Source organism: Pleurodeles waltl, chromosome 9, assembly GCF_031143425.1.
Source record: "Pleurodeles waltl isolate 20211129_DDA chromosome 9, aPleWal1.hap1.20221129, whole genome shotgun sequence".
Classification (NCBI taxonomy): domain Eukaryota; kingdom Metazoa; phylum Chordata; class Amphibia; order Caudata; family Salamandridae; genus Pleurodeles; species Pleurodeles waltl.
Genome location: NC_090448.1, coordinates 493,943,378 through 493,963,787, shown reverse-complemented (window position 1 = coordinate 493,963,787; position 20,410 = coordinate 493,943,378).

Here is a 20,410-nt window from a genome sequence, read left to right as displayed (position 1 = left end):
GATGGGTCTATCAATACCATCCCTTAGTGAGAAACCACTTCTAATAATTAATATTTATAACAGGAGCTTGGGTAGCAAATATGAGTCAGACACATTGACTATTTTGGATAGCCTCCTCTCTTGTAAATCACCTTCTCACTTTATTCTTATTGCAGGAGATTTTAATGTCACTTTTGAACCCTACTTGCTGGCTCAGGAACTATATAAAGATGAGGACGCCTATTGGGGTATTCCTCAACTGGTGTCAAGCAAAAGACAAAAAATGAATAGACTAACACATCAGGTTGTGGACATTACACTGGCTCATGGACTGCGGGCCTGCAACGGTCGTTCCCGCTCGGACCCTGATCTTCACGCTACATTTAGGCGTGGAACACAGAAGAGCCAGATAGATTATATTTTGCTTGATATCCGGCTGTGGGGCCATATGGTTGACATGAACATTGCAGAACATGAGGCAAGTGATCACGAGCCATTGATTTTATCTCTTAGGAATTTACTACCCCTACTTGAAGTCTCTTGCCTCAAGACCCATGAGCAACAGCTCACACTGACCAATAACAGACGAAATGTTAGATGTAAATTTTTGGGTACTGACACAGTCACCTTGGCATCTGTGTACAGACAGTTGGCTGACCACATGGATCGCATACCTCAGCTTTTAAAAGATAGGGATGGGCTTATAGCAGCCCACACTCAACTATTTAATTCTCTAAAACATCTCTTTACTAAAGAGTCTACAAAAAAAGTTAAAAAGAAGTGTAACGCAAGGTGGTTCAATGCAGTATGTAGGGAAGCACAGCACAAACTATTGAGGGCTTTAAGAGGAGGTCAGTCAGACCATATAAGGAAAGCCAGGAAAGACTACAAACAGGAACTTAGTAGAGCCCGTAGGAGATGGGATGAATCCAGATGGGTTTCCCTCCTGGAGTCTGCTAAAATAAATGACACCTCGAAATTCTGGAAACTGGTGGCTGATGCCAGTGAAGAACCTAACTGTTCGCCTGGTGCTTCAATACTCCCCGTAGAGTGGACAGATCACTTCTCCCGACTATATTCTGGGATCGCTGATGTTACTACCAGGGAATTGGATCATATTATGATCTCTGAGACCCCCAAAATTGAATTTACCCTGGCAGAAACTAAGGCTGCGATTGCTTCACTGAAATGGGGAAAGGCCCCCGGCCTTGATAAAATCCCAGGCGATTTATACAAGACAAGCCCAGATATATGGGCCCCATATCTGAACCTGATTTCCAATACAATAGCTGCAGGAGCACCTGTCCCGAGCTCCTGGATGGGAGCGGAGATAGTCCCCATCTTTAAGAAAGGCAACCCCTCCAACCCTGCCAACTACCGCCCAATCTCCTTACTTGACAACTTCCAAAAACTCTTTGCAAAGCAAATTTTGTCCCGTTTAGAAGAATGGATTCTGGAAACCAATGTCATTTCTGACCTGCAAGCAGGGTTTAGGCCAGCAGTGAGTACCATAGATCAGGGGCTAAGATTTCTAACAATCAAATGGAAGACTGTGGAAGTAGGAGGGGGCAACCTCTTTGTAGTTTTTATTGATCTTAGAGCCGCGTTCGATCTGGTCCCCAGAAACCAGTTATGGCTGACATTAGCCAACATGGGCATCCCACATGGTCTCTTGAAACTTATCACCCGATTACACGAGAATACTTACGCACAAATCAGGAGCAATAAGGATGGTGACTTAACAGATCAAGTGGCTATTGAGAGAGGAGTCAGACAGGGTTGTGTTCTGGCCCCTACCCTTTTTCTTTATACATAAATAATTGTATTAAGTATTTAGCAAATTGCACTAATGACTCCCCAAAGTTGGCCGGGATTAAAGTTCCATGTTTACGTTATGCGGATGACACTATTCTGCTGGCCAAATCAACCATGGGAATCCAGAATCTAGTCAACCAGTTCTGTGCATTTTGCAGAGATTACGGGTTAGATATTAATGTTAAGAAGACCAAACTCATGATATATAGCGCCCCGAACAAGAAGCTCAGAGCAAATATAAAGATGGATTCAGCCCATCTGGAGAGGGTAATGGAATATGATTACCTGGGCATTAGACTATCTGATAAGGGCAGCTGGGATGCAGCTATAAGGAAAGAGGCACTTACCATCAGCCAAAGATGTGGAGTGATAGGACGTAAGGCTAGCACAGCAGCAAGCCCCCCTCTGACTCTTATTTCTGAAATTTACAAAGCCCAAATCCGTGCCGCTGCCCTATATGGAGCGGAACTCTGGGGATCGCATAGACAACTGGACACCCTCCAAACCAAAGAAAATATTTTCCTTAGACACATATCGAGACTAGGGAAGGGCACGCCGATGCTCCCCCTAAGACTGGACCTGGGTTTAAACAGTATTAAAGATACAGCATACTTAAGGCCACTTCTGTACTGGGTTAGACTATGGAAAATGGAAGAACTCGAACCCTTCAGGACAGCAGTCAAAGAACTATTGCCACCTTGCTATGGATGGGAAAAAGTTTGTTGGTTAAGGGAGATGAAAGCAGCTTGGGGCAAATTGGTTTTATCCCATTATTGGGAGAACCCCGAGATGATTCCCGGTAACGCTAGACTGCTGATCAAAGACCGATATTGGGGAAAAATCTACGAGGAATCTCTCGGCTCAAATGGGTTAGGTCGGCTGACAGCAGAGTTCCTACTGGTCAAGCACGAACCTTTGCCTGAAAGATTTCTGGATCTCCCTATACCAGCCCGTGCCCGTTCTCTACTACTTCAGTTCAGATACGGAACATTGGCGGTCAACAGCTTCACCGCTCGCTGGTCGTCCAATAGTCCTTTGTCCGACAAATGTATAAATTGCCATCTATGCAAGGAAATTCCTGAGCATGTCCTATTTTTCTGTCCTTTGTACAAATGCCCTCGAGGAAAGTGGATTATTCCTCTGTGTAAAACACTGCTAACTCAAAATCGAACTAGTGTATATAGAATATGTAAATATGACACTTCCATGCTGATAGTGAGCTCTGTTTCCAAATACTTGGCAGCAGCATGGACAATCCGCAGCAGGATCATCACAGATCTCAATCCACTGGTTGAAGAACGGTCTAGAAGTTAGCGGATTAGTGCCCTGTTACAATAGTCTGGGATTTTAAATATAATTGTTAGTGCGATCTATTGAGGATATCAGTCTGTATTTCCGAGCATTTTGTCTAGTGGGTTACCCCAACTAAAGTGATTTATAGTTCCCTAGCATATATTATTTTGTAAATGGCAAGATGCAATTTATTTTGACTATTCTACTTAAGAGTACTGACCAACCTAGGGCACCCTTTTTTACTGTCTGACTTCTAACGTTTGTAAATAGGAGCTATTGCATGTAGTTTTTATGATCCATTTTATTTATAAATCTGTTTTAAAATAGTTTTATATGTTTTATCAGTAACAAATTGATTTGTATTATCTTAGCATTTAGCGTCTTTCATAGGGTAAGATTTAGGTATTATTTTAAAAGTCTTGTTTTAATTATTTATGAAACTTTTTTATGTAGCATTATGAACCTTTTTGATAAGCAGTGCACTAATTGTTAATGCTTCCTTTCTATGTGATGGTTTACGATTTTTATCTTTCTGTATGTATGACAATTTTTTAATTTTTCAAATGGTCTAAACTTAGACCGAATAAACTATTGATTGATTGATTGATAGGTATTTTGATGCAAGTGCTTCAAAAAACATGCATATGTGTCAAATTTTGCCGCATATGTATTGAAAAATGACGCTCACAGCCATTATACATCCATTGGTCCCAAGCGTTAATTCCTACACTGCATCCCATGAAATTGGTTATCAATGAAAAATATATTGAACTTTGAATGCAGGGGATTTTTTAAGCATTTGTGTCAACATTTTTTGACGCACAGCCCATAAGCATCATAAATTTTTCACGCATCATAATAAAAACGCACGCATTGGAGACAGGAAGTGATGTAATAGGATATCCTGTTTACAGAAATGGTACAGTGGAGTTGTACTTTCACTTTCACTTCTAGACTGTGTGGCTGTGCTGAGAGTTTTGTCTGTTCAAATTGTGCATTTGTCTCCTGTGTGCCATTCTATTTGTCATCTGTTGTTTTTGTAATTGTCTTAGTTATTCAGTGTAAGTGTGTTTTTGTCTTTTTTTGGTGTCTAATATTGTCTTTGTACTGTTAGAATTGTGTAGTGGGTATTGTTAGTTGGGGTATTGTTGGGCTGTTTGTGGGTTATTTAAGTTTCATTTTCCTCCCTCCTTTCCTCTTTACCATTTCCTATCTATCATTTCAGTAATGTTGGGTAGGCCACGTCTGGGGAGAATGCGTGAGGAGGAGCTGGGGGCATTCATTTGCCTGGTGGGCCACTTCCTCCACCTGATGTTAGAGGCTGGTGGCAGGGTGAACAGGGGTATAACAAGGAGGCGAGGAGGCTCAGGTAGTCCGAGGTGCTGTACGATCTGAAGCAAATATTCAACACACAGCGCAAAGACCACCAACTCAAGCATCGCTGGGCTGACCTTGTTGCTAGAGAGCAAGACCTGCTGGACCACCTGGGTGGTTGTGATTGGTGGCCCTGTTGGTGAGTACAAATCAGACTAATGTGCACATTTAAATGCTCTGTAGTGACAGTAGCAGATTTGTTGACATGCTGCATGCAGTGTTTGGGGACATGTGGAATGCAAGTTGAATATACAGTGACCCTGATTTATACAATATTTACTATACATTACCATCATTTATTGATGCAAAAGCTTCACAAACTTACAGAACACAACTTGATCTTGTCAATAACTGCTGCTTTGACGTCAATAGATGATGGTAATGCTGCTCAAAATTATGTTTTATTCATGGTCTGTGAGTGTACCAGGAATGAGATGTATTTCACATGCTAAAGCAAGGAATGAATGTAGTCCCCAATTATTTGGAATACATTTCCGAACTGTAATCATGGCTATACGTACAAAGTTCATCCTAACATCTGGTAATATCTTAGGCTGATACTTTGACTTGGTTTGCGCAGCATTTAAATTAGAAATGGATGCCTAAGTAATGCACATGGGATAATATCGTAATGTTTGGTGCTACTTTCCATAACTGAAGCATAAAACATGAAGCAAATGCTACAAATTAAAGAACAAAAAATGTATCTGGCCCTCTGTTCATTGTTCCTGTGAGTTTTAATTTGCCTTGGGCACAATTGCTGTAACAGAGCTGATCCATTTGCCATCTGTTTCACTTTATAGCCATGCAATTCTCATTAGTTAATGGTCATCATGGGATACCTGAACTTGGTGAATGTAAGGTCACAAAGTGACCCCTGACCGCTTACATAATACATATAAAGTGACAAAGTAGCTTGCTAGTTTACGTTTTGTACATCCCTGATGATCTAGTGCAGCATGTGTCCAATAGTTAACTTCCCAGTATGTAGGCTATCACAGACATGGGTGTATGCTAAGATCAGCAGACCAGCATTGCTGTGACTGCTGCTGTTCCCAAGGTGCATACAAATTGAGACCTACCTCATCAAGATTGCCACAGTCAGACATTTGCTAAACCATGTTTCAATCAGGGTATAGTGTAAGTTTGTTGTATACCTGCAGATCACCCAACTTAGCAAATGTAAGATGAGGAATGTGGCTAACTGTGATTTACAATACCCGATATAGGTACACGTGGCAATGAGTGACACATTTCAGGTGCAATGACTACACCTGTGCCCATGTATTCTGTCATGGATGATCAAAATAGACATTGTCAGCATATATTTCTTGTTTAGATTTTGAGAAATGGGCAATCCATGTTTAGCGTAAGATTGTCATCAAGTAACACACAGGATCCCCTCCCATCATGGTGTCATAGGGGGCATATCCGGATCTGGGTACACTGGCAATGTGGCATATGTAACCTACAGACAACACAGGCCCACATGTAATGGACCATAGAAAGCATAATAATTCATGAGCTAAACTCAACCCACATGAGCATCACACAGTAACAGATTTTCCCTTGATGCACAAGCCACAATTCCTGAGTGACTGGTATTGCAGTGCATCAGGAATGTGGCTTTACAAGACTCTCATAACAACTAAGGAATAAATGGAGTACCCTCTATAAATGAATCTGCATACAATTGTGTGATCAGGTTTGGCACCACATGATTGTTAGGGCCACTACATGTGTGCATATGTGTGTCTATCACTCACTGGAGTGACAGGGTCAATACATGTTTGCAGTGGTATGTCTGTTGGGGTGTCTACATGCCTGAGGTGCTGGTCTATCACATATAATATCACACACAGTAATTTTTTGTTCCAAGTGTTGTACTTTGGGCAGACATTAAGCATATTTCACCCTTTCATGTTTTATAGGTGGACCAGCCCCCTACACAATTGGAGAATTGGCTCAATTTGCAGACCCAGACATATCCAATAAGTGTTGGTATGTTAGTTATGTGTTGTGTTTGCAGCTGTTGTGTGGTTGACTCCTGTGTGTCGGACACATAGCAAGGAGGGTTCCAAGGACATCTTGGAGGGTCTGCTGGCCGAGGTTTGTCAGCTCGTCATCCATGTCATCAGGGAATTCCAGGACAGGCATCTCCCCAGGAGAGCCTTCGTCCTCTGCAATGAGATATTGTACAATTAGCGTGTTTGTGTTGTGGCATTTGTAATGTGACATGCCTGACTTCCTATTAGTTGCGCATTGTGATCTTGGTTCCTGTTCATTGTTCCTATCATTAATATTGGCATTCTCCCAGGCCTATGCCCCACCTGCATGTCACATGTAGGGTGGGCAGTTTAAGGACTTGTCTGCGTCACATCCTCTAGGTGTAGGTTCTGGCCAAATTGTATGTTGCCACCTTCTTGTCCTACTCAACCCTCCGTCTACTTCCATTATCATGGTGGGGCCTTGCACTGGCTGTGGGTGTTCTGATGGCACTTGTACCACACTTAAAATTCAGGAACTGACCCAGTCTCTGATGTTTCACATCCACCTATATGTTGCTGAGACCTAGCATATACTATGTATAGCATTGGCATGGCACAATATGGGTGTCAGCATTGGTATGTTATACAGCTGATGTTGGGGAATGTGTGATACATTAGATAGCACTGATGGTCTTAGCAGTGTACCATTTCCTCGTATGACTGTGCAGGTGTGTTTCACTAGCTAGACATATAAGTCCTCTTCCTAAATGCTGTTGTCTTAGCACTAAGACACTTGAGATGTTGCATGGTGGTATTGCAGCTATTGTGACCCAGCCACAGGGTAGACCCTGACATGTGCAGCATGGGTATGACATTACTGCTGTGTACCCCATATTGTTTGTGACAATGCCTGATGTTCGTAGCGACTATGGACATTAGCATTTGACAGGATTTGCACATTTTTATTATTTACAGGGGATTGATAATGTTATCATCCTGAACCCTCTAATTTGGGTGTGTTTGATCCATTAGCTACTTGACCTGCACACACAGCAGAGGTGGTAGTGGCGACTGTTGTCAATGTTAAATTCCACTTGCGGCTATGGACTGAGACTGTTAAATGAGCCCTAGTTCATGTAGCGACAATACCAGCTGTCGTGTGACAGCATGCCAGTTTTACATTATACCCAACCCTCCTGGACTGGCTTTGCTTTTCCAACATCCTTGGCATGGCAGCATTTCCCAATGCAAAGGTTGTTGGTGTAGTGTTGTGCTGTGCCCCAGGTTTGACCTGCACAGCCCATGCCCCCGTGCCGTGCCCCTTTGCCCTTTCCACTATCTGATTATCATGGCTTACATGTATTCTGTAGTAGGTATGCCCCAACCAGTTGCAGTTAACAAATAGGCATTGTGGTTCCCCGTGTCACTTACCCTGCATCTGTGTTGTATCTTGGTAGTCTGCGCTGTCCTGTCCTTGAATCCCTGTGACAATCTCCTCTGGGATGATGGCTACCACCATCTCCTCCATGTGGTCCAGGGCCTCCTGCGGTGCTGGACTCCCACCTCCAGTCTGCAGTGCTGCCTTCCTGTTCCTTGCCATCTTTTCCTTGGTCCTGTGATTGCAGTCATGCCAGCACGTCCTGCACTCAGTGACTGTTCTCCGTGCTTTTGCCACACTGTTGATCTTATTGACAATTTGTTGTCAAATTGCCTCTCTCCTCCCAATTGGCAATTTAGAGGTGACAAAAAGTTGGTGCTGGTGTTCCGTCACCTCTTTCACCAGTATTTCCTGCTACTCTGCACTGAACCGACACTTCCTTTTCTTCTTCTGCCTCTTCTGGGTCTTGTGTGGGTCCACCTGGCTGGTTCCTGGTCGGTTGTCATCTTCCTGGGGTATCGTATAGCTTCTGGGATCAATTTTGGCTCTCCTTTGCATATTTTGCTGTGTTTGCACCACTTTTTGACACTATTGCGGCAAAAAGTGGCGCGTATCCGTCTGGCGACGATGTAAACCGGATTAAAGTTATTTTTGCTGCGTTAACGTCATTTTTCTTTGCGACGAGGCGCATTGGTTTGAGCAAAAACAAATGAGTCTAACCAGTGGTTTGCGTTAGCCAGCGTTAAACTTTTTGACGCAAAACTGCATTGGCGCAGTTTTGCATAAAAAAATATAAGTATGTCCCTTAGATTCAATGGTTAGGCAGGAAAATCTAAATCTGGGTTCAAGCACCATGTGCTTTCCCTTAGTTTCTGTACTGTCGATTTTGAATTCTTGGTCTTTTGTATGTTAGTGAAATTTAATATTGTTTGATAATTTAATTCTCCTTTGGTGATTCTATATGTATATATAGCATGTTTCTGAGACTCACCTATTTAAGTTTGACTGTGAGTCTGTAATAAATACTGTTCTAAACTTCCAGTTTGTCTCTGAGATTTCATGTGTGAGTGAATGTCTCTCTCCTTGCCCCTTGGGACTCCTAAAAATATTAGTTGGACCTAGAAAAAGGAAGAAAGGGACAGAGCTGGATCTGATGGTAGCAGATATAGGACGGTTAGGTTCCCGAAGTAAAGATAGCTAGAACCCTGTGTTCTAGATTAGCTAGTCCTCAGGGCCCAGTTCCTAGAGCTCATGTCCAAATCACGGAAGATTACTAAAGTTGTGGAGATGTAGAAGACTGTCTATTGATGAGGGAGGTGTGAGTATTAAGAGGGTTACAAATTGCAGTGGTTCATATTTAGCTTGCAGTGTGTGTGAATCCAGATGATGTCTTGCTGAGATGTTTGCTTGTTGTGTGAGTGTGATTTGTAAAAGAAGTTGAAGAAATTATCAGGGCTAACGTGACCTAAGATCCTAGAATAATTTTAAAAGGTACAGAAGACGCCATATTAAATTGTCTGCTAAGAGGTTATGTTCATTGTGAGACACCATCAATGGCACAGTTGAGATAGGGACTTGCTTTGTGTGAATGTGAGGTGACTAGTATATTTAATCTTAATGTGCAGAGTGAAGCTATACTGATCTGGATGATACGGGTTGAAGTTTCCTCTGAAGTGTTTGAAAATGTTATTGTGTGTTTGAAAACTATTCATTCTTTAGAGGAGCAGACGAAAGCTGTTGTATGGTATTTGTTCATGTGTAATATTATGGAAAGAGTGCAGATTGTAAAGGAGGGGAACAGGTATGAGGAGAGAGATCTACGTCACAGTGGACCTCTCTGGTAGAGATCAGTTGTTGTTTCGCCGTGCTGCAATTGGTTAAGAACATCATAGGGGACCGTGCTGTGATTGGTAGTCATTATGAAGCAAAGGATTGTGGATACAATACTGTTTTCGAGTTTAAATTCTGTTGTAATTGTTGAAATTTAATTGTGGAAAGGTAAAATGTTTCAAAGTTATGAAAGATTTGTTTAGAGGTGATGTTCATATTCCCAGTAGAGAGAGCGAAGAAGCTCCTTCATAAAATACCCCAGATCATTATATGGTAATTAATGTAGGGCTCTATACATGTGTGTGGCCTGATCAATGGCATAAGGTCACAGAAAATGGAGGTGCACTGAGGTTTCCATGTTATGGCACATTCAATTTGAGAATCATTGAAAAATTGAGGAGGTTATTGTATGAGATGAACCGCCTCCTAGACCTTCTTGGGAACAGGCCTGTCATCCTATAGAAAGGGAGAAATACCAGGGTGGGCAAAGAAAGCTATATGTACTTACATGGATGCTAGGTGGGACGTTTGGCAGAAAAGATGGAGAACAAACATGATAGAAGGAGTAAGATTGCATCCTCTTTGACCACAGATGTGGTTGAGGGAGAGGGAGAAAGGGAAATGATTAGAAAACAGAACGATAGGAAACAAAAAAAACCCAATGAGATGAGTGTAGACAGTGACGACGACTCTGGAGATAGTCTTCTGGATGTGTTCCTATCTGAACGTCCACCCCATATAATGAGAATAGAAGTCGAGGCAGTGGTCGTAATGGTGCAATTATATTCACCACTGCAACATCTAAGATGACTCCTAGTCCGATGGGAGCCATTCCAGCTAACATGATTTGTGAACCAAGAAGCAAGGGTTTGAGAGAGTGTGTCACAGTTGATACTACTGTCAGTACTGTTAATGGTCATACAGTTCCAATCACTATTGGCCCAGTAGTTCCTAAATATGATTCAGAATGCTCCAGAAAAAATACTTACAATCTGATTGTGCCTAATACTGTTGAGGGACAAGGTGGAGTTCTGAATAGTCCAGATGTTAGGGAGTTTGTTAGTTTGGTACCAACAACACACTAGCACCCCATGTGGGGCAAGTGCAGATACAACTTTAAAACTGCCAGGATGCACATCAATAGTTACGTATCAGAAAGAAGCTTCCCATACAACTCCTGTGTGGGAACCACCTTTAAATTTGGCAATTGGTGCTCAAGAAAATGATACTATACCTGTGGTGATCAATCAGTGTGAAGGAGATAAATGAGTGGGTGAATTTTTTTAATGAAGTTACACATCTAGAGAGAGTGCGAGTACTGAAGTGAATCAGGGCACAATTCCATCAACACCAAAAGAAAGAATATTGGATGTAGCAAAACTTACAACAGAATTGGATACAATGATTGTTGGAAATATTGGGCTGGAACAATTAGAGACTTATTATGAAGATGAGTTCACATTAATATGTAGGGGAAATCACTAAGCGAGCGGGTCAAGTTCACAATAAATTGGCAGAATTGGCTCAAACATACGAAGTAGACGTAAATAAAACTAAGGCCTTGCAGAGGAGCTATTAAGTGTGCTTGAGTGAAAAGACATTGCTGATAGGAGGACTCCAGGATTGAAAACTCAGATTAAGGAATTAATTTATATTGCTAGGAAATGGAATGACTTAGACAAGTGGGAGACCTATTTATACTCTGTTTGCACCAAATTAGTGTTATTTTTTAAAATTTTAATTCAGTGCAAAACTAACTCCATATTTATACTTTGGCGCTAGACCCGTCTAGCACAAAATTTATGGAGTTAAAGTCATTTTTTAAACGTGGAAACCTACCTTGCTTTAATGAGATGCAAGTTAGACGTTCCCATGCAAAAAATGACTCTATAGCCTTAACACCATATTTATACTCCAGTGCAAAAATGGTGCACGGGAGGGAGGAGGGGTCAAAAAAATGGTGCAAAGCTTGCTTTGCCCAATTTTTTAACACCTGGGTCAGGGAAGGCGTTAAGGGACCTGTGGGCTTATTTCCATGGTGGAACACTATGTAATAAGCCCACAGGTGCCCTCCCCAGACTCCAGAGACACCCCCATCCACACCAGAGGGACAGCGGAGGATGGGGACCCCATCCCAGGTAAGTACAGGTATGCACAGGTAAGTATTTTATTTTATTTTTTTAAAGTGCCATGGGGGCCCTGTAATGGGCCCCCATACATGGCACAGGGTGCAATGGCCATGCCCAGGGGACCCTTGTCCCCTGTGCTGGCCTTTGGGGTGGTGGGCATGACTCCTGCTCCAACTTTACCTAGGGGCTAAGACTTTATGGAGGCTCACGCACAAGGATGTTTCCAATCCAGTACCTTGGGACAATGATTGCTTGATTTCTTTTGTAGAGCTGAGAGATAGACTCTGTTGTGCCCCAGCTCGAGGGATACCTGATTACAACAATCTTTTCAACTTTTCTGCAGTGAGAGGGAGGACTGTGCTCTCTCAGGGTTTACACAAACCCATAGAAATGCCAGGAAGCCTGGGGCACATTTTTAAGCTACATTAGACCCGTTGGCCTATGCATTGCCCAGCTAGCTTAAAGATGTGGCTTCAATCAGCACAAGCATTGAGAAATGTGAAAGTATTGTAATAGAATACCCTTTAACTGTATATGTGTCTCACCCTGTTGAATTACTGTTGACCAAAACAAAAACCCAGCACATGACCAGCAGCTGCCTGACCAAAACTGAACAAGTCATATTTGTAGCGGAGAATGTAACTGTCAAATGCTGTGGAGTTTTGAACCCTTCAACCTTGTTTTCTGTACCCAAAATTGTAAGTGATGTAGAATGTGAAGTTGACCATGATTGTCTCGATATCACTGAACTGTGCACCAAACCAAGACCAGATATACGAGAAGCACCATTGCCTGAATCAGATTTTGTGCTTTATGTAGACGGTTTATGTTTACAAGACAATGGAGAGAGACTGAGAGCAGATTATGCTGTCTGTACTCTTTCAGGAGTTGCTGAAGCTTTCTGGCTTCAAGGAGTATTCTTTAGCAACACAAAAGGATGATGGACGGAGTGCTGAACAATGCAAACACTCATCCCCGTCACAGATCTGGGTTTAATCCATCATTCTTTTGCTCACCATGACACCTCAGTTTGGACCCAGCCATATGCAAATAGTCTTGACCCTGTCCCTCATGGGAACAGTCCAGCCCTACCCCCACGAGTAGGTGGTGCTACCACTGTCCCCTTGGACTGTTTGGCTGAGGTGTGGTGCTACCACTGTCCCCTTGGACTGGTTGGCTGAAGTGCTGGGCTGTGTCCTTGCTACCCTGCCCATACTTGCAGAACGGGGGGTAGGGAAGAGGTCATGTTGGGCAAGGAAAAGCTTTATAGGGATGTTGGGGTGGGGGAAGGAGGAGTAAGAGGAGTGGAGGATGAGGGAGTGGTCGTCTGAGGTGTGTGTCTGCTGGATTTGGGTGCAGGTGCATGGGCTGTATGCTGTTGTGAGGTGGATGGCTGTTGGGTGTCTGAATGCTTGCGTTTGTGTCCTTTAGGAGGGGGGGCAGACATGGTGGGAGAGGACACAGTGGACATGTGCATGGATGTTCTGGAGGTGTCTGCCAGTGAGGTGTGTGTTCTGCTTGGTGTGGTGATGATGCTGGCAGTGGATATTGATGTAGTGCATGCAGGCGTGAGTGTGGAAGTAACTGGGTGGGAAGTGGAGGAGAAGGAGGAGGAGGAGACTGTGGAGACAGTGGGTGTTGTTGTGTCTGCAACTGAATAGTGTTCATGTGAGTGCCTGTTGGATGAAGTGTGGTGCTTGTTTTTGCCTGTGCCACACTTGGGTGTTGTCTTGTTTGCATGCTCGTCTAGCTGTGTTCTTGGGATGGGTCGGTGTAGGAAGTTGGCTCTGTATGTGCTATTTCAAAGTAAGGAATAGCATGCACAGAGTCCAAGGGTTCCCCTTAGAGGTAAAATAGTGGTAAAAAGAGATAATACTAATGCTCTATTTTGTGGTAGTGTGGTCGAGCAGTAGGCTTATCCAAGGAGTAGTGTTAAGCATTTGTTGTACATACACATAGACAATAAATGAGGTACACACACTCAGAGACAAATCCAGCCAATAGGTTTTGTATAGAAAAATATCTTTTCTTAGTTTATTTTAAGAACCACAGGTTCAAATTTAACATGTAATATCTTGTTTGAAAGGTATTGCAGGTAAGTACATTAGGAACTTTGAATCATTTCAATTGCATGTATACTTTTCAAGTTATTGACAAATAGCTACTTTAAAAGTGGACACAGTGCAATTTTCACAGTTCCTGGGGGAGGTAAGTTTTTGTTAGTTTTACCAGGTAAGTAAGACACTTACAGGGTTCAGTTCTTGGTCCAAGGTAGCCCACCGTTGGGGGTTCAGAGCAACCCCAAAGTCACCACACCAGCAGCTCAGGGCCGGTCAGGTGCAGAGTTCAAAGCGGTGCCCAAAACGCATAGGCTAGAATGGAGAGAAGGGGGTGCCCCGGTTCCGGTCGGCTTGCAGGTAAGTACCCGCGTCTTCGGAGGTCAGACCAGGGGGGTTTTGTAGGGCACCGGGGGGGACACAAGCCCACACAGAAATTTCACCCTCAGCGGCGCGGGGGCGGCCGGGTGCAGTGTAGAAACAAGCGTCGGGTTCGCAATGTTAGTCAATGAGAGATCACGGGATCTCTTCAGCGCTGCAGGCAGGCAAGGGGGGGGGTTCCTCGGGGAAACCTCCACCTGGGCAAGGGAGGGGGACTCCTGGGGGTCACTTCTCCAGTGAAAGTTCAGTCCTTCAGGTCCTGGGGGCTGCGGGTGCAGGGTCTGTTCCAGGCGTCGGGACTTAGGTTTCAGAGAGTCGCGGTCAGGGGAAGCCTCGGGATTCCCTCTGCAGGCGGCGCTGTGGGGGCTCAGGGGGGACAGGTTTTTGTACTCACAGTATCAGAGTAGTCCTGGGGTCCCTCCTGAGGTGTTGGATCTCCACCAGCCGAGTCGGGGTCGCCGGGTGCAGTGTTGCAAGTCTCACGCTTCTTGCGGGGAGCTTGCAGGATTCTTTCAAGGCTGCTGGAAACAAAGTTGCAGCCTTTCTTGGAGCAGGTCCGCTGTCCTCGGGAGTTTCTTGTCTTTTCGAAGCAGGGGCAGTCCTCAGAGGATGTCGAGGTCGCTGGTCCCTTTGGAAGGCGTCGCTGGAGCAGGATCTTTGGAAGGCAGGAGACAGGCCGGTGAGTTTCTGGAGCCAAGGCAGTTGTCGTCTTCTGGTCTTCCTCTGCAGGGGTTTTCAGCTGGGCAGTCCTTCTTCTTGTAGTTTGCAGGAATCTAATTTTCTAGGGTTCAGGGTAGCCCTTAAATACTAAATTTAAGGGCGTGTTTAGGTCTGGGGGGTTAGTAGCCAATGGCTACTAGCCCTGAGGGTGGGTACACCCTCTTTGTGCCTCCTCCCAAGGGGAGGGGGTCACAATCCTAATCCTATTGGGGGAATCCTCCATCTGCAAGATGGAGGATTTCCAAAAGTTAGAGTCACCTCAGCTCAGGACACCTTAGGGGCTGTCCTGACTGGCCAGTGACTCCTCCTTGTTGCTTTCTTTGTTCCCTCCAGCCTTGCCGCCAAAAGTGGGGGCCGTGGCCGGAGGGGGCGGGCAACTCCACTAAGCTGGAGTGCCCTGCTGGGCTGTGACAAAGGGGTGAGCCTTTGAGGCTCACCGCCAGGTGTCACAGCTCCTGCCTGGGGGAGGTGTTAGCATCTCCACCCAGTGCAGGCTTTGTTACTGGCCTCAGAGTGACAAAGGCACTCTCCCCATGGGGCCAGCAACATGTCTCTGGTGTGGCAGGCTGCTGGAACTAGTCAGCCTACACAGACAGTCGGTTAAGTTTCAGGGGGCACCTCTAAGGTGCCCTCTGTGGTGTATTTTACAATAAAATGTACACTGGCATCAGTGTGCATTTATTGTGCTGAGAAGTTTGATACCAAACTTCCCAGTTTTCAGTGTAGCCATTATGGTGCTGTGGAGTTCGTGTTTGACAGACTCCCAGACCATATACTCTTATGGCTACCCTGCACTTACAATGTCTAAGGTTTTGTTTAGACACTGTAGGGGTACCATGCTCATGCACTGGTACCCTCACCTATGGTATAGTGCACCCTGCCTTAGGGCTGTAAGGCCTGCTAGAGGGGTGTGTTACCTATACTGCATAGGCAGTGAGAGGCTGGCATGGCACCCTGAGGGGAGTGCCATGTCGACTTACTCGTTTTGTCCTCACTAGCACACACAAGCTGGCAAGCAGTGTGTCTGTGCTGAGTGAGAGGTCTCCAGGGTGGCATAAGACATGCTGCAGCCCTTAGAGACCTTCCTTGGCATCAGGGCCCTTGGTACTAGAAGTACCAGTTACAAGGGGCTTATCTGGATGCCAGGGTCTGCCAATTGTGGATACAAAAGTACAGGTTAGGGAAAGAACACTGGTGCTGGGGCCTGGTTAGCAGGCCTCAGCACACTTTCAATTGTAAACATAGCATCAGCAAAGGCAAAAAGTCAGGGGGCAACCATGCCAAGGAGGCATTTCCTTACAGTCGGGATTGAGGAGAATGAGACTGGGAAGTGGAAGTTGGAGGGGGGGGCGGTAGAAACAGGGACAATGGCTGCCATCTGAGAGGAGGCCAGAGCCTGAATCGATCTCTGTTGGGCCGCCAATCCACCATGAATGCCCTCCAGGAATGCATTGCATTGCTGCATCTGGGCTGCCAGCCCCTGGATGGCATTCACAATGGTTGACTGCCCTACAGAGATGGATCTCAGGCAGTCAATAGCCTCCTCACTCAGGGCAGCAGGGCTGACTGGGGCAGGGCCTGAGGTGCCTGGGGCGAAGGAGATGCCCACCCTCCTGGGTGAGGGGGCACAGCAACTCGCTAAGGGGCTACTGGGAGGGCAGTCCTGGTACGGGGTGGTGGCTGTACCTGCAGCTGGGGTGGTCACAGAGGTGTCTGCCACCACCAGGGAGCTTCCATCGGAGGAGGTATCAGAGTCTGTGTTGTCCCCTCCAGTCTCCGCTGTGGTGCTCTCCTCGCCCTCCGTCCCACTGGTTCCCTGGGGTCCTGTGGGATGCAGCTCCCTCTGTTGCTGGTGCCTCTGCTCCTCCGCCAGATGATGCTAATACACATAAGGACAGGATGACAAAACAAGTAAGGGGGGAGACAGCAAAGGATATACTGGGTCAGTGAATGCACCAACAGCACCGTTGGCGTACACAGCACCCTCACACACAGGGACAGGCCTACACACTATGCATTGCACTACCAGTGAAATGGCTAGTCACTAAGGAATGAAGAGGGGCACACACCACCAAGTGCAGCACACCTGGGGCTCACGTGGCCCTGTCCAGAAGTTAATATTAACAAGCTAGGTAAGCAGTATTTTACTTTCAAACCCTTAGCCACAGAGGACCTACGCTGCCATGTCTGGCGTGGCCTAGGGGCACCCAAGGACACACAATCCCCACCCGGATACCACCCCACCATCCTTAAGTTGTAATGATAGTCACTGTACTCAACCCCTTGTGGCTGCTTTGATGCCCTCAAGTCCCCATCCAGCTCTGGGTAGGCCACCACCAGTATGCAGGGCATGAGGGGGCCAGGGTCCAACGGGCACCCCTTCCTTGTTGGGATGCCATCCCCAGCTGGGCTTTCGTGGTCTTCCATGCCCAGCGTCTCAGGTCCTCCCACCGTTTGTGACAGTGGGTGCTCCACCTGTCATAGACCCCCAGGGTCCGCACCTCCTTGGCAATGGCACACCATATTCCCTTATTTTGATGGGCGCTGACCTGCAGAGGCAAAACAGACAGGAGAACACCATTAGACAAGCAGTCCAGCCTGTCATACAAATGACCCCCCATACTCAATCCCATCAACATTGGCACACACATAGCCCAGTGCACAACATGTACGCCACCAAGAAGACATGCACCCACCTCCTTACATGATGCCTTCACACTTAACTCCATACATTCATGCCACATGCATCATGCCCACAGTGTACTCACCTGTTGGTCTCAAGGACCATACAGCAGTCCGTACTGGGATATGACCCCATCCACTAGTCGCTCCAACTCCTCAGAAGTGAAGGCTTGGGCCCTTTCCCCGGTCACACGGGCCATGGTAGGTTCCAGACACAGGTCACAGCAGCACATGCAGTGTAGGTCCTCTCCTATAAAGGCCAGGAAACAATTGAGGATTGAGATAGGAAATGGCGGTCACATCCGCAGCGGTGCATACTGTCACCACCGGCGTAGATCCCCTTTGGCCACTGTACCCCATAGGGCCCAATATAAACCAATGAGGAATTGCATGGCAGTTCACGACGGCCTACCGCCATGGCGCACAACGTCGGCGGAATTACCTCACTTCCACCTGTCCCTCCACACAGGACAGGCGGTCGCCATTTCAGGGGGGGTAAACATGGCCTATCGATATTTGCTGCGTAACAGGATAAATGGACACATACATTATAAATCACACTGTCCCAGAGCATGTTTACACAATACGGACTGCTGTTGTGGTATAGTTGTTCACATTGTGACAGCCTACTCACTCTTGTGTCCCTTAGATACCTACTGCTGCATATGAACAGGAGATTGGGACATAGCCCCGTTTACAGACCCCTGGTGGACTTGGCTACACTGGTGGACAGGCACATTATACTCACCTATAGACTGGACAGGGCCACAATCACAGAGCTTGAACCGATCTCAGCTATTCGTCATCCGATTGGGATCCCCCCTCTTGTGCAGGATTATTAGTGCTCCATTTCCTGGCAACTCGTTGTTTCCAAGTGACAGTGGGCTTGGCAGCAGGAATGTGACAGCCAATGTTCTCAATCAAGCTAGCAAGAGTCTTGTTTGCCCTGATAAAACACATGTGCAGCTCCATTGCTTTCCCCAAGGCAGAGGATTTGGCCACTATGAAGGCCGGCTATTATGCAATGGGACATATCCCCAATATAATTGGGGCGATTGACGGAACACATATTGCATTTGTCCCCACTGTGGCAGAATGAACAGGTGTACAGGAATCGTAAGAGTTTTCACTCCATGAATGTGCAGATGGTGTGCCTGGCGGTCCAGTACATCTCCCACGTCAATGCTAAGTATCCTGCATCGGTGCATGATGCATTTGTCCAATGGAATAGCAGCATCCCAAATGTGATGCTCCATCTACAGAGGCACAGGGTGTGGCTAATAGGTGAGCCCTGGTTCCCACCCAGTATATGTTGGTGTATGCCTATGCTGTGGGCCATATAGGATAGTGTGTGGCTAAATGTTATCCCTCAATATTTGCAGGTGACTCTGGTTACCCCTGTGAAGAATGCCAGGACAAGGGCTGAAGAACGTTATAATGAGGCTCATGGGCGAACCAGAAGGATCATTGAAATGACATTTGGCCTCCTGAAGGCAAGGTTCAGGTGCCTGCATCTGACAGGTGGACCCCTGTGCTACTCACCCAAGAAGGTCTGCCAGATAGTCGTGGCATGCTGCATGTTGCACAACCTGGCCCTCAGATGCCATGTACCTTTTCTGAAGGAGGAGGAGACTGGAGATGCCCCTGTGGAAGCAGTGGACAGTGAGTATGAGGAGCCAGAGGATGAGGATGAGAACAACAGAACATTGGTGATACGTCCGTACTTCCAATGACAAACAGGTGAGACAGTGCAAGTTCACATTTCTATGAGTATTGGTCTATTCTGTGTGACATTGGCATGCTGGCATTACCCACTTCTTTCTCCTACTTACTGTTACCTATGGATATTAATTGTACAGATGTTGGTGATATGACAACATTCTCCTGATCACAACAGCCAGCTACAGGTCATTAATTCTATGCTCATGCTATTTACAGTTTATTTGCAATGGTTGTAACTTTCATTCAATACAAATTTGCAATACATGAAACACTAGTAGTCGAGTTTTATCCAAGGGTGTTTATTGTTGTGCTAAAATATAGAGGGGAAAGTGCAATGGAATGGGGTGATGATGGAGGAAAGTCCAGGGTATTGTTCCAGTCTGTTTGTAGCACTGGTGCATTGTCCCTGGGGGCATAGGAAGGGGAGCTATGGAAGTCTCATTTCCTGGCTGTGGTCTTGGCAAGTGCCTCTGGCTTCTGTCTGGTTCGTAGGGAATGTTTGTGGAGTGGTTCACCTTCTGCAGGGGGAGGGGTGCTGGTGGCCTGTTGGTCCTGTGGCGGGGCCTCCTGGCCACTAGCGGCAGTGAAAGTGGAGGGCTGTTCAGATGACTGGCTAGTGGCAGGGACCCGCTGGTGTGCTGTTGCCTCCCTCATGATGTTGGCCATGTCTGCCAGCACCCCTGCTATGGAGATCAGGGTGTTGTTAATGGCTTGCAAGTCCTCCCTGATCCCCTGATACTGTCCCTGTTGCCTGTTCTCCTGCACGTTGTCTAGGATCTGGCCCATCGTGTCCTGGGAATGTTGGTTGGCTCCCAGGATCTCGGAGAGTGCCTCCTGGAGAGTTAGTTCCCTGCTCCTGCCCTCCCTCCTGGTGCACAGCAGTCCTCCCAGTGTCCCTGTTGACCTGTGCCTCTGTCCCCTTAACGGTGTGCCCACTGCCACTGACCCCAGGTCCCTGATTGCCTTGTGAGCGAGGTGTAGAATGGGGTCCCTGTACAGATGGGCACACTGCTGATTGACGTGTCCTGGGGACAGAGGTGTGGTTACGCTGGGTGGGTGCTG